Here is a 16,286-nt window from a genome sequence, read left to right as displayed (position 1 = left end):
GCTCTTTTCCTTTTCTGTTAATTTTCATATGGGTTTGCAGAGCTGGACATACTTATTTCTTTCCTAATCCCCATTTATTAATGCCTTCTTCCCATAACGTTAACTCCTTTCCATGTTCTTGTGCTGTGGTGATCTCTCCTTTTTCATTGTGGGTAGAATGCCTGCGAGCCATCCTCTGTAATACTGACTTTGTAGTCATAAATTGCTTTACATTGTACTTAACTTACCAGAGTTTTATTTCTGTATAAACTTTAAAAGATATCTCTGCTGAACATCATAACTATAAGTAGCAGTTATTTGTTGGAGAGGAATGAGGCTGGTTGTTGGTTCCCAGCTGCTCAACCCAAAATAATCACACAGAAGCCGTGCCAATTAAATCACTGTTTGGCCCATTAGCTCTAGCTTTGTATTGGCTAACTCTCACATCTTAATTCAACCCATCTTCATTAATCTGTGCATCACCATGAGGTTGTGGCCCACTAGCAAAGTCTCAGCATATCTGTCTCCAGAGGTAGCTCCATGGCTTCTCCCTACTCTGTCCTTCTTTCTTCCAGCATTTAGTTTAGTTTTCTCTGCCGAACTGTGCTCTGTCCTGCTACAGGCTCAAGTCAGCTTTCTTTATTAACTAATGGTATTTATAGCATACAGAGGGGAATCCCATATCACCTCCTCTTTTCTGTTTAAATAAAAAGAAGGTTTTAACTTTAACATAAAATTGACCTTAAATTTGTATCAATAAACCAAGATCCATACCAATGCAAATCTCTGTAGCAGCAGTTATTGAATTTCAAGACTTAAAGTTTATCATTTTATGCTTGGCTTTTACTGTTTCTGATGAGAAGTCTGATATAACCTTGATTATTTTAATACTATAAGTAAGATTTTTTTTTCTTTTTCAGACTTTAATGGAGCATTTGTTGTCTGTTTCATTGGTTTTGTTTTTTTTACTTTTTATATTTTGTATGTTAATGATGATGTGTCTTAGAGAGGGACTTTTTTCATCACACATGTTGGAGGTTCTTAAAGTCTTTTGTACTTCACTGCTATATCTTCTTCTATACCTGGGAGATTCTCCGCTACAGTTTTAGTGAATATTTTTTCTGAGCCTTAGGTTTTTATTCCAGCACCTTCTTTTATTCCATGTAATGGTATATTTATTTCTTCAGAATGTCTGAGACCCCCTGTATGTTGTGGTGATGCTTGGTTGTGTTTATCTTTGAAATATTCTAAGCATGGTATTTCGTCAACGTTTTCTTCTATTTAAATATTGTTTATTTTACATAGTGAGCCTACCAGTGATATTTCCTCCTCAATTATTGTTTGGTGATTGACAGTTTCTAATATTTGTTTATTCCATTTCAGATTCTAATTCTCCTTACTGAATTTGCCCTCCTTATTATTTAATTATTCAACAATTTCTTCAATTTTCTCATAAACATTGTTGACTATATCTTGCTGTTTAATTGAGTTCCTTATTTTGTTGCTTGTTTGACTCTTAGACATCATTAAACATTTGCAAAAGTAGGACTTTAAGGACTTTTGTGGATTTTCTGCAACTTCATTATCTGATTGAAGATATATGGGCTTGTTTTCTTATATTTTATGCTTCTAGGTAATGGTTTGCACATCTCTTAGAGTGGATGTCCCTTTCAATTATTATCTTTTCCTTTTTCTATCTTTTTTGTTTGTTGTAATTTACTTGAACATTCTTATTATGTAGTATTCACTTGGACTTATGTCCCCTGTTACTATTTGGAAGGGAGAGGCAAATAGCAGTTATAGGAACAAAGATTTTTTTATAGTAAACTCATTATTAAAATGTAATAAAAGATAATTGGATGCTTCAGTTACTCACAATAGGCCCACAAAACAGAAGAGTCAGGGTACAGTTAGGATAAATGGAGGTTAAGTATTGTTAAAGGTAAAAATGATTAGAATTAGAAGTAGAAAGAGGAAAGAATTAATGAAAGAAAATAGAAAACGAAACAGCAAAGAGAGGGAACATGTATGGATTGTAGGTGAGAGAAGGAATGTGGGAACACAGCAGAGATAGAAGAAGTTCATAAAGACAGAATAATCAAAAATCTAATCAAGAAAGATAAGACCTAAAACAAAATAATTAAGAGCATACTATCCATCCCCTTGTTTTCCTGGTGGGAAGAATGTAAATTCTCTCCAGTTGATGCTGTTGTAGGTACCTCTGAACCCGGGGTAGCAGCTGCTGGAATTTGGAGTTTGTCACTCTTAGGTGAACTGCTTAGTTGAATTCCTGAGCTAGAATTGCATGCTTTGACTTCCAGAAAAACTGGAGTCTCCCACCCATCAGCGTGGGTTTTCCTGTAAGGCAAGGCCCACTCTGTCTGTTCTATCTTTTATCTGTGTTGTGAAGACTTGATGGTCAGAGGTTGCAGACTTTTAAGGCCTTGCAGCTCTCTCTAAAGTTCAGCAACATGAGGGACCCTCCCCTCTGAGACTTCCTGCTCTTTACTTGCCCTTATCTGGAGAATGTCTCTAGGTCCTGAGGACTGACCTTGTCTGAAAAGTATTTCTAAGGCTGCATGCATGCTTTGTCTTGAGTGTGACTCACAACACAGTTTTTGCTAGAAGCCTTCCATCTGCTGTACACATGGTAACTAAGACTTGTGCTAGAAGTTTTGCTATAGGACCCCGCTGTTGCATATGAAGTCTTATGATAGGAGCAGGCCACTATGCAAGTTACGCTTTGTCCCCAGGCTTCCTAGTCCAATATATATCCTATACTCTGAAAAAAAGTCAAGCTGATTCACTGAAGTCATAACCTGGAGGGCTATCTCTATCACATCTATAGCCTCCAAACCCTATTCCCTACTTCTGCTCTCTGCCCCCATCTTGTAGACAAGGAAAATTTGTACTGAGGGTTTGTAGTTTTCACAGTGGAATTTCAGGAACCAAGATTCTGAAGGAACCACATCTGCACTTGGGGATGTATACTATCAACTTCCAAGGAGCTCAAGTTGTTTTTTGACTAGCATCTCAGAGATTTTCCTGAGTACATTTGCATTAATGTTATTTGTGTCAAAGGTCAGCTCAGCTCCTATCTGGTGTATGTTTAGTTCACAGGATCATTGCCTGTTCAGTGTGTGTGTGTGTTTGTGTGTAATATTGTCAAATTATTCTTCCTAGCAGAGTGAATTTGATCTCACGTTTGCCTTCTTCTCTAGGACTAATAGAGTACCCATCCATAACAGCTCATTTTATTCAGCTTGTACTTTACACTTTTTATTCTTTTCATGATTAATTTCTTAAGATGTAGTTGAGAATCATTTGCATCTGATATCATGTACTAATTTTCAAAAATATAGAATTTCTAAGAACTTCATGAGTCAGTTCACAAGTGTACTTTTTTAGAAAGATGGAGCATGTGCAAAAGTTTGAGTGAAAGTTTCCCATGCAGTGGTAAACTCTTGGATCCAGTGGGAGTAATTTATAGTCTTTACTGGTTTTAAGGAGAAGGATTTGGCTAAAGAGGCATTCTTGCTTAGCACGAATGGGCTTTAACATGCCTGGGCAAATTACCACCAAGAAATGGGAGCTTGCTGGGTAATGGTGGCACAGGCCTTTAATCTTAGCACTCAGGAGGCAGAGACAAGTGGATCTCTGTGCGTTTGAGGCTAGCCTGATCTACAAAAGCTAGTTCCAGGACAGGCTCCTAAGCTACAGAGAAACCCTGTCTCGAAAAAGAAAAAAAGAAAAAAAGAAAGGAAATAAAGAAAAAAAAGAAGGAAGGAAGGAAGGAAGGAAGGAAAGAAAGAAAGAAAGAAAGAAAGAAAGAAAGAAAGAAAGAAAGAAAATCTACTTGAAGTGATGTACAGGCCAACCTTTAGGCAGAGACATTATGGAGAAAAGGTATTTGTTTTGCATTATGTAAATCATTGTAGGTTTATATTTGTTTATTATAAAGCACATGCAAATAGCAATTATTCCTACAACTATAAAGACTACAAAGGACAATGCTGACAGTGCTTGCTTATATCTAATGGATTCTTAAAAGTATTTTTGTTTGTATATGTAATTAAACCAGTTTATAAATAATCTCATTTTTCTAGACATTTGACCATTTATTTTGTTTTATTTCTGATTTCTGTTGTTCTTTGTTATTTTAGCATTAAGCAATTTAATAAATGTGTCAAGGTGAGTAAAATGTATAATCTATGAAAAACAAAATTATATGATCAATAGTTAAATTATTTGGACTTTAATAATTTAAAAGTTCAGATATATAATGAGACTTAATATTAAGAAAGATTAAAATAGCGTATTTCAAAATTATCTGGGAAGAGCAATAGTAATTCAACTAAAATTCTAATTAAATATCATCATGTCAAGATACTACTGTTTTTAGGCAATAATTTTTGGTAGAAGCTAATAGTTATTGAAAATAGCTATTTTTAAAATACCATGACTCTTTTTCCCCCCTAAAGTTATGTACTGTGTTGTGGGATAATAGCAATAACTAATTTCAGTGGATCAATTCCAATTTTTCCTTGCCTATGTCATCTCTCCCTACATGAAGATGAGAGGTTCTGTATAAATAATCACCTTTGTATATCTACACGTCGATTTCAAGTGGTTATCATAAAACAGGGTGTAGATGGAAAGGCGGGGCTGCGTCCCGCCACCCAGCTAGCTTTACTCCCGAAATAATTACATAGAAACTGTATTCTTTTAAACACTGCCTGGCCCATTAGTTTTAGCCTCTTATTGGCCTATTTTCACATCTTGTTTTAACCCATATTTAGTAATCTGTATAGCACCACGAGGTGGTCGCTTACCAGGAGAGATCTTAACCTGTGTCTGTCTTGGAGAGGAGAAGCATGGCGACTGACTATGGCAACTCCCTGAAGCATCTGCCTGACTCTCCCAGAATTCTGTTCTGCCCTATTAAAGGGCCAAGGAAGTTTCTTTATTAACCAATGAAAGTAACACATAGCAGATGACTCTCCTCCATCAACAGGGCCTTAGGTAGGTAGAGTTTAAGAACAACACAGCATAGAGTTTTTCAATGATGTAGAAGCCAGAGTGGTGGGAACCAAAGAGAAATTCATATGGTTTATATCAAACTTGCCATGTTGAAATCTTTCACTAATTTATGGTTTGTGAAAATTGTTACCCATTCTTTTCCATTATGTTAAAATTGTACTATAGTCATTGTTAAAGGAGTGACATTCTCATGGAAGTGTTCTCATTAGCATAATTTAGTGAACCTGGTGGACTCATTCCTTTTCTCTTTCCTGTTCTCTGTTGTGGCTTTAGCACATGTTTCTGTTTACATAATATTCTGTCCTGTGCTCTCTCTGGAACTGTACCCAGTTCTGCCACCTTTTCATCTTCAAATATTTATATATCTTCCTACCAAGTTTTACTTAAATAAATGTTTGTGGTTTTGCAGATCACTCTAGTAACTATGGTTGTTACATGTCATTTCAAATTTTCTATATTCTTTAGGGTCAATTGCCATGCTTTGTGACTTAAAATTACATGACCACTATGATTATAACATTCACTTCCTGTACTCATGGACAGCTAAATCTTCTGAGAGCTTCTCCTCAGGTTTTTACTTAATAGGTATCCAGTAGCTGAAGTGGCAATACATAACTTCAATCTCAGCACTAGAGAGGCACAGGCACGTAGAGCCTTGTGACTTTCAAGTCTGACTGGTCTACACAAGGAGATCCAAAATAGCCAGAGCTACATAGAAAACCCATCTTAAAAATGTACCCATTAGGTATTACATAAATTCACTGATTAGTGCATGAATGAAATAGTAAAGAAGGTAGTTTTCACAAGAACTGGGATTCATCAGCTGATGACTGATGTCCTTCAAGGACCATCCTCTCACTTTGGAATAAATGATAATTAATGAGTTTGTGGTTCCAGGACTATTACAATGCAGATAAAAATATATTTGTAAGAAAAAATTTATTCCTAGTTTATATTTAAGGGAAGAACTTATTTTAAAACAAATTACTTACTTTCATGTTCCTATGTTGAGTAATTCCTTAAATTTGCTAAATATTCTTCTTACTTACATAAAGGGGAGCTTACAGAATGTAGGGTCAGTCTGCAAATAATATATGGAATATTCTAAAGAATATTAAACATTGGCATCATAATTTTGTGGTAATTAAATTTGAAAAATACATCATAAGCGAGTTAATTATTCAACTTTAAAATTTTTATTGGTAATAATAGTACATACAGTAAAAAAATGTTTCCTCCAAGAGTATGAACCCTGTTTGCAAGTGATTGATGAACTGTTTCTCACCAGACCAAGTTACTTAACAAATTCCATTCCATTTCTTTTGTGTTTTCCATAACATTATGGCTTTTTGTCTCAGGGCTATGTCACCAAAAGAGGTGATCCTTATAAAGAGTATACTGAGCAGAGTGCACCGTGCACCACCCACTGTACCCTGTACAACCACCACCATACATGGCTCACCATACACTAACTGGTTTACAACAATGACTCAATGACAATTATGCTTTATTCTGCACTGTGCATACATTCACATAACTATAACTAGCTTGTAACAATGCAAGTAACTCCACTTCCAGAGAGATCATTTAGTATGAGTAGGTACACAAAAAAATGATAACACATTCATGTAGTAACTTCTAAAATGAAATTTTATGCACAAAATTAATTTTTCTAGAACAAATATTTAGAAGAAATGTAATATTTAAAATTTCTCACAGGTTGTTATGAATATTTATTTAATTAAAAGATTGAACTAAAATACATGTCATGCCTAGGTCATATTCCTGAACTAAATAAACCCTTGCTCATGAATAATTTCTGCCTCTAACTATTCACACATAGGAAATAAAGGTAAAGCCATTTCTTCCATATGGCACTGATGTGGGGTCTCCCTCTGTAGGCTATTACAATGGTTAATAAGGAATTGGTTAATAAGGAATCTGCTTTGGGCATATTGCAGGGCAGAATAGGGCAAGGCAGGAATCCCAAGCAGATAAAGGAATAGAGAATAGGCAAAGTCAGGAGACGCCATGGAACCGCCAGAAGAGACAGACGGCTCAGTGGTTAAGAGCACTGCCTGCTCTTCCAAAGATCCTGAGTTCAATTCCCAGCAACCACATGGTGGCTCACAACCATCTGTAATGGAGTCTGGTGCCCTCTTCTGGCCTGCAAGCACATGCACAGACAGAATATTGTATACATAATAAATAAATAAATAAATAAATAAATAAATAAATAAATAAATAAAAGAGACAGACACTGGACTTTGGACAGAAACTTATGGGTATGCCACAATCACATAGTGATGACAGATTAATAGAAAAGGGTTAATTTAAGATATAATAGCTAGCTAGAAATACATATAAGCTAATAGGCCAAGCAGTGTTTTAATTAATATAGTTTCTGTGTGCTTATTTCAGGTCTGGGTGTCTGGGAAATGAACAAGCAGACTCCAACAACGCTGCACTATAAATTTTGCCTATGCATTTTCTCTTTTCCTTCCTGATTTCTTTTTCTGCCTTTGTCCCTCTTTCTTATTAAGCAAAATAAAACAAATGAGCAAACAAAAAACTCTTATTGATTATCAGAACCTCTGATAAAATTAAAAGGAGTGAAAATATAGACAACATTTCCTAGTGCTGGTACCAGTAATCTCATAGAAGGAAGCAAGTATTTCAATAAGCTGAGATGTGTTTTACCAGTGAAAGTCTTGATCCTATAGAAAATTAAATAATGAAAGGGCTGTAAATCTAGGAACAAACAGAAACAAGGCTAGTAAACCAGAGGGCTCTGCAATCTGAAAATCACCTCTCAGACAAGGTGCAAGAGTGGAGCTGGGCAAAATAATACTGCTTTTCATGTGAAATCCTTTTGTCTGCAAGAACTGAAATTCATGGAGATGTCCCATTTTATTAGCCCTTCGCCCTCAGATAGTTGTAAGGCATTATTTTCAATGTGTTCCCACAGGCTATTTTTCAGATACTGCTATGTGAATGCCCATTTTTAAAGAAATATTCCAAACAAAAACCATAGAGAAAAATATTACAAGATAGACATAGCCATTATTCAACCTTATCAATTCTCCCATTTTGCTGTATCATCCTTGGATTTTTAAAAAAGATACTATTCAGTACAAATGTTATTGAAGTCCTGTGTGAAAAGTTTCGATTTCCTTTCCCATTAAATACTTTTTGAAGAACCTTACATCATCCAATTGTAATTTCTGCATGAATATTTGTTATTGCTATAGTACTCACACACAGGATATGGTATAAGACTTAAAGCTGGTGACTATTCTCACCATATTTTCTGTGTATGATGCTTCTTCACCTTGCTTATTTTTTCATATTGATACTGATATAAATATATAGAATTCAGATGTTGCATATGTATGCATACACACATCATAAACACACCCACACATGCATATCATACTTCATTTCAATGCAATATTCCATTTCTAATCACCTAGGAACCTTTGCCTCTTCTAACTATAACGCAATTACCTTTTTTTTTATGGAGTGTGTCTGCATCCTGATTAACTCTGTGAAAAGTGACTTCTTCCTTCTTAAGATGTATAGAGGAGTATTGGAATTTCAGGATTAAAAAAGACACAGCATAAAAATTATTAGGTGCTTGAAGTTGCTGAGAACGAGTGGCCTCGCTATCTTCCACTTTCCATGCAGAGCATTTTTCCAGTTTCTTTCTTACTGACATTTGGTATTAGGATTTATAAACTGATGAGTATGCTAATATACCTCATGAATTATTTATGTTCTGTTGTCTGATCATTATGATTGTCCACCTGATGTTGGTCGCTGGTTGTTTTAGGAGTTGTCTGCTTTTACTCACTGTTCATTTTCTAATTGGTTGTTGTATTTTCTCATCACTAAATTATTAAGATTATTAAGGGATATTATATTTTGTCTAGTGCTCTTCATTTTGCAAGCACAGTTTTCGTAAATATGTTCTTGAATCTGGCAGTGATACAGTTTTCATGTTGGCTTGTCCTTGTTGCATTTTACATTTGTAACATTTTTGTAGTACGGTGCTCAAATATCTCTAACATTCCAGCACTGTTTATACCTGGTTTATCTTTTCATTATCCACCACTGGAATTAACAAGCTGTTTTTGTTTTTATTTTTGAAGATGGTTCATGTTTACTATTATATGAAACATATATTAATATTAACTTAAATATTAAAATATTTTATTATTTGATATGCGTAGGTGCTTATCCTGCATGTGTGTCTGTGCATCACATGCATGCCTGTTGTCCCCAGAGTCCATAGCAGAATACTGACTGCATCCTATGGAAGAGGAGTGAGAATGCTGTTATTCACCATGCGGGTGCTGGGAATTGAACCCAGGCTCCCTGGAAGAACAATTGGTACTCTGAACCACTGAGCCGTCTTCCCAGCGCAATGTCATTAGCTTTTCGTTGTTGTTGTTGTTGTTATTTGCTTCATTTTTGAGATTAGAATATAATAGCATCATATCTTTCTTCCTTTTCCTTCCTCCAAACCTTCATTTGGGAAGAGAATTCAGAGACTGGCGAGAGCCAGAGGGTCATAGAGTTTGCTGTGTGACTGTGTCTACGAGGGGTGTCGACAGCTACACCCTTAACTCTCACCAACACGACTGCCTCAGCAGGAGCTGAACAAGGACAACAGCAGACATGCTAATGCGGACAGGAAAAGAGCACGAGGTCTCAGCCCTGCACAAATAACCACGGACAGGTAGGAATGCTGAGAGCTGGAGAGCACAGTGACCGGGTATCTATGTCACCGGTTTGAGAGATAAATTGTTAGGAACTGTGCAAGGCTCAGCTTCCTCTCAACTGACTTTTAGTTAGGATTCAGATCAATCTGTTTTGTGTGACATGGGCTTCTGCCACATCTTCTTTGGAATTCTGGTTGGTTTCAGATGCTTTTCAAAGCAACACACATCACTTTGTTGTTTTGTTTCAGGTTCAAATTCGCAAAATTTATTTTTAGTTGGTTTTTATTAAATGTACAAAACAATTGGCTTCTTGTAAGTGTATAATAAGCTTCGATCATCTTTAACTCCTATTATAATATGCCAATTCCCCTGTTCACTGCTGCTCTTTGTGTATTTTCACTTTTAAAAAAAATCTTATTATTAAATACATATTACACATAAATGTGTAATTTTAAAATTCAGAATACAGTTACTCTTGTTCATATATGTATGATTTTAGGGCTGACCACCAGTATTGCATAACCAATTACTGGTCTCATCCCTGGCACAGACTCATTCTTCCTCTTTCAACAGCTACTTTTGCCCTTAGATCCTAATCTAGAGGCAACATTCAGTGTGATTTCCCCAATCCATGTTGCCATGTCAACCGGTGCTGTCATTATTCAAGACTTGCTTAGGCGGCCAAGCTGCTGGCTTTCCACAGGTAGAGCTTCTCTGAAAACAGAAAGCAAAATCTCCAAGTAAATATCCCCTTCCCATGGTCTTACAGTCTTCCATTCCTCCTCTTCTGTGATGTTTCCTGAGCCTTGCAGATATGGATTTTATTGTAGATATATCAGTTGGTGCTGGTCATCCTGTTGTCAGTTGTTCTCTGTCCTCTGCAAAATAAAGCTGCATTGGTGAGGACTGAAGGCCACCCTTGTCTGTGGGTATAAGGATAACTATTTTAGGCAATTAGGAATTTTGCTGGTTAAGTAAAGTGGAAATGGCAGGCGTCCCTCCAGCTTCACAGTCTCACTAGCTATGGATATTTGGCTAGGCTTAAGTACCAGATATGAATTTCTTCCTATAAGTCCAATTAGATAGCTGTTGTCTACTGCCAAGATATATTTTATTATTGCACCATCAAGGAATTCTTGGCATGCTTGTCTTTGCTGTGATTTGTAGGCATCACAGCTTGGTAGGACTATTGATAGGTTTTTCTCTCTTGGCTGCTCGTATAGCAACTTCTTATATTATGAAAACTGTCCTCAGAAAGGAAGCTTCCAGGTCATTTCCAGCCTGCTTTTTCCAAGCTGTGTTCAAAGTACGCGGTGACTTCAGAAACAGGGACTTATCTTCAAATTTTGGGATGCAGCCACATGATGGGATTCTATTTATTCAGCTGTGAAGAAAAATAAAATAATGAAATTTGTGTGTTCATGGAAAGAATTAGGAAATATTATACTGAGTGAGGTAACCCAGACCCAGAAAGACAAACCTCACCTAATCTATATTTGTGGTTCCTAAAACAAATCTTGTTTTTATAAATCCAAATATATATATATAATAGCATGAGTGTTGCCAAATTATTTGAGCTTATTTTTTACAAATGCATATTTTTGTATTGGTCCCATCATTTTAGTTTTCTTCCTTTCTATCTTATGAGAGTCACTAGCTTTCCTGTTTGTTTAGTATTTTTTCTTTTCATCTTCTTTATTGTTTTTTATTTTCTTTATACTCTGAAACAATAGACCATGTGTCTAGTATTTTGCAATTCATTTTACCCATATAGAAGTAATAAAAATTTCCATTAAATCCAAATTTATTGGGCATAGCCATTCCATCTTAGAGTTTACTGCTCCACAGTTACTCTCTGCACATCCTGTTTCATACACTAGCGTCATATGATTTTGTTTTGGTATTTAGAAAGCTTTTAAAATGTAATTATTTTAGATCACAGTTATGTATTCTCATCTGTGTGTTTTGTTAGCTTGCATTTTTTACTATATTTCTTCCCAATTTCATATTTTATCTTGATGAAAGTGTCTATTAAAATTATTTCCAGGGGAATTCTTATGTGGAAACATTCCTATTTCTTGCAGTGTTCTAAGCCGTCGTTGCTCTGTCTTCACACTTGAATAACAGTCTGATAGGTTGTCACATTTGGATGAGAAAATTATATTGCAAACAATGGGAACATCTTTCTGTCTTAGTAATCGGGATGCATATCCATGCTGAAGACACAGCTACTAAGGTTCAGTTGATTCTTTTCTTACAATTTCTGTTTGAGGATATATGATGAACACTCATGAAGTACATGCTATGTGGTGAATTCACAAGTGTCTTTTTTTCAGCGTGTTGTTACTGGACTGTGCATATATTTTATAACAACAATTTTATTTACAAGGTTTTCTTTTAGCGTTTATCCATAATACCTACTTCTTGTTTTATTTCAACTAATTTTGATTCTAAACTTAAAGCATTCTTTTCAGTGTCCTTTGGATATTTTATAAGGATTTAAATGAAATACTCGCTTACTCTGTACACAGCACTGAATCAGAATTATACATCTATGAGTGTCGTACTTTTCTTTCTTTGCCTTAATTTCCTCCACAGGACTTAGGATTTGTGTTGGCTTGTTTGATGACTTTAGTTCACTTGTAAATTTATTCACCTATATTTTCTACTCCTTGTTTATATTTTCTGTGTTGATTCTGGCAGTTTTCCCTTTGTAATGTGTTATTAGAATGATTCTCTGCATGGGCAGGGGTGCATGGTCTCCACAGTCACACTTCTGATTGCTCCACTGTTTCAGTTCCATTTCTGGCCAGCAGAAATTTGACATTGTTTTGGACATGCATCATAAGTTTGCTTTAGGCTGCTATACTTTATTTTTATTTCCATATTTATTAGGAAATAAGCATAGTGGGAAGTTAAATACGGTTCCATTTGGCCATCTTAATGGAAAGTCTCTTTGACTTTGTATATTTTTAAGCATTAAGTATTTAAAGAATGTGTTTTATGCATGCTTAAGAGGGTTAACATACAAAGCACTTGCTTCTTTTATGCTGCCGTAACTTACTGTCTATGTATTCTTTCCAATTTATAAACACTTTGGGTGTAGGAAAAACATCACAACATTTTCTAAACTAAAAGGTTTTAATATAGAAAACAATGACTATATTTTGCAGACTTGGAATAATTTTTCAGATCCTTTATTTTGTGGGTAGACAGTAAAATATGTGACTTAGCACAACCAGGAAAGAAATAATTTGAAGTACAATGGTAATTTCTATGTGTGTATGAACATGTAATCTGTTTATATTTAAATGATTATGCTCATTGCTTGTGTGTAGAGGCATTAAAATACATGTGGAAACCACAGGTCAGCATTAGATGTCTTTCTCTTTTCCCTTTATCTTTTGAGATTGGTTTTGGAGTTGCTAATTCAGTTGTGCTGGCTTCTCAACAAGTGCTCGGGTCTTTCTGCATCAGATATGTCAAAGGTGAGGTTGTAATTGTGTATCATTGCATCTGACTATGCCTTAAGTGCTGGGAATCCAAACTCAGGCCTTCATGCTTGCATGGCAAACACTTCAGCAAACATGTTATCTTTTCAACCAAACTGTAAATATTCTTAAAGGAAATGGAAGCATTTTCTCTAGGGCAAGTTAGTGACTAACAGTGAGGAACACTGAGAGAACTGGCTTAGGGAATAGGAATCAACTCTAGGCTAGGCAGTAAAGAAGTGTCTGGGTAAATCAGATTATATCTCAGAAAAACAATTTCCTCATTTGAAAATTTAAAGTATTGATATGAAAACCTCCAAGATTTTCCATCTCTACTTTAATATTCTGATGTTCTGATTGAGATTACATATTAAATTTGGAAGCTGACTTAACGAGACTATGAGAAAATTTTAAGGAGATTCAGCCTGTAAAGGAAAAAAAAAACTGTCAATGGAAGCATGAAAGAACACGAAGAAAAGCAAGCTGCACTCATGCACAGATGGAAAAACAAGTTACGGCAGAGAGAAAATAACAGGAGTGGCACAATAGATCAATTTCTGGAGTTCGCTTTTTTATTTTTTCAGGAAAAGAATATTTCATCCAGGCAATTGAAAGGTACAAGATTGTATTTTCAATTTTCAAGTCTGAAAATTACTTAAACCTACCACTACTTAGTTTCTATTTTAGCTCCAGACAGAAAAAAAAAAATGGAGTGCACAGAATTCAAACAGGCAAAGAGATGAAACGGCACATTTCCTGGGGCTTCCCTATAAAGCACCTTAAGTTTTATAGGTTTAGAAGGAAGCTGGCAGGAATGTACTCATTAGCAAGAATTTGGTGTTCCTATTACTTCAAATCACCAACTTTTCATAAATGTGGTAATAACATAAATGTGTAATAACAGCTTGGTGGTTCAGCAACTGTCTTTTGTTAAGTTAACTTTATTTACAAAATTACTTTGTTTCTCTGCTGAAGCATTGGAATAGACTGGCCTTGCCTAGAAGTAACCTATTGTCAGAGTCAGAGACAAACATTACAAACATTGGCAGAGGCTTAATAGAATTGAAGGTCACATGTAAATTCTGTATGTATCATCAATAGCTGTCATAATATTCAGCTCCTGTTACTGACAAGTTATTTTGTGGATTGGATTCAAATAGACATTTTAATAATTTGAAAATGCAGTGTAGGACTCGACATATTCATCAATCTATCAGATAAAACCATAGCACCTGAGATTTTCTAGACTTCTTACAAGTACTGTATAGGAATTCATATCCCTCATGGAAAGCTTCTGGGCTTAAGAATTCACAATATTTCATGATTTTGAAAGGTGTTTTTTTATATGCCATGCATTATGTATCACTACATAATATGCCTTGGGCAGAATACTGTAACTAACTAAATAATTTTTATAGAAAATCATATTAAGTGGCACCATAACCCCATTTCACACCATATTTTGCTTCAAAATGAGATTTGGAGAAATTTCTAGAAGTTTTGGGGTTTGCAGTTGCGAGTGTGAGCACCTACAGTGGATTACAGGTTCAGTCAACATATGTACAGTAGATCATAGATCAGATTAGCAGACCAATGGAGGATCATAGTTTGGAAGTCAACATACCTACAGTGGACCACAGGTAAGATTAGCAAGCCTACACTGGATCGGAGTTGGAAGAATTGATATCGCAATTCTCTGTGTGAAGTAGAATAATTAATTTAGGCATAGAAATCCACAGCATACTTAGCATCTTTGAAATACAGTATTGAAATAAAATGTTTTTTTTTTTTAAACTTGCCTATGATCTCAATAGTGTTATCTTTGTTTCAATATAGTAGGCCGGTGTTCACAAGTATTATTTAATGACAGCAAGTATGTTCATATGTTATACAATGTTCTTTGTGTTAATATTTTAAAGACATGTCAATGAGTGGTATGCTAGAACTTCCCAGGAGGCTGAGAAGCAACCACAGCCTGGAAGGGGAATCCATGTCTGATCAGTGAATTTGTTAAACAGGGACATCTGCAGCAAATCAGCATTGCTACACAGAGGAAAACCCCTATGTGAAGTCATTTTACATTTCAAAAGGAGCCTAAGGTGCACCATCCTCTCCTACTTGCTTGTTTGAGCTTTGATTTTTTTGTGTGTGATTATAAATTCTGACATAAGACTGATCAACTGATCAATGCTCTGAAAAATAAGTGAAATTTGGTTTCATCTCTAAACCTGGTAATGAATAAGGACTGACCTCTAAATGCAATGTTCTGTAAGTCTACATTAGTTCATGAGTAAAGACTACATATGAAAAACCAATTGTAGCAATGTTTTATCATAAATTTTGAAAACAATTTTCAAATTTCATTGGAAACACGTACCAAGGCTTAAGCTGCTGCCATCCCGCAGTGAGTACATTGCATTCAGTACATTGCTTTCACCTGTCATTTGCACATCTACGTTCTGCGTTTCAGGCTACTTTGTACATCACTGTAACACTTTTGGTGGTTCTTTCTCTCATTCACTGCGGGATAGTAATTTCAGGTAGATATTTCTGATTTTACCACTTTCCTACTCAATGAGCATTTTTCCAAAGATACAAATGGTCATTTTTCCAAAGATACAAATGGTCATTTTGCCATTCATTTCCTATAAGAATATGTTTTATTATATACTTGTTAGATAAGTAAAGTAGAATACTAGTAATACTACAAGTAATTTTTATTGTATTAATGTCATCTTCTCATAGATTTTAATTTTTATGGATCCTTGATTTTTCATAATGACTACATTGGTGTAAGGCAGACAGTAAGTGCCCTCACATAATTCAAAGCTTTTTATAAAATTTTTGCATTATAAAAAGTCACAATTTTGTTTAACCCATATTTTAAATCAGTTATTAAAGTCACTTTTAGTAAAATAGAAATGTTACAAATAGAGAAAGGAGGAAAACTTCTATAACCTTGATTAACAATGAATAATCCAATCACAGTCTTAGGAATCCTGAGCTAATTCATGCTTCTTGCACTTAGTAAATTTAACCTGCACTTGGAATC

Source organism: Arvicola amphibius, chromosome 3 (genome assembly GCF_903992535.2).
Source record: "Arvicola amphibius chromosome 3, mArvAmp1.2, whole genome shotgun sequence".
Lineage (NCBI taxonomy): Eukaryota > Metazoa > Chordata > Mammalia > Rodentia > Cricetidae > Arvicola > Arvicola amphibius.
Note: the sequence above shows the minus strand (reverse complement) of the source record.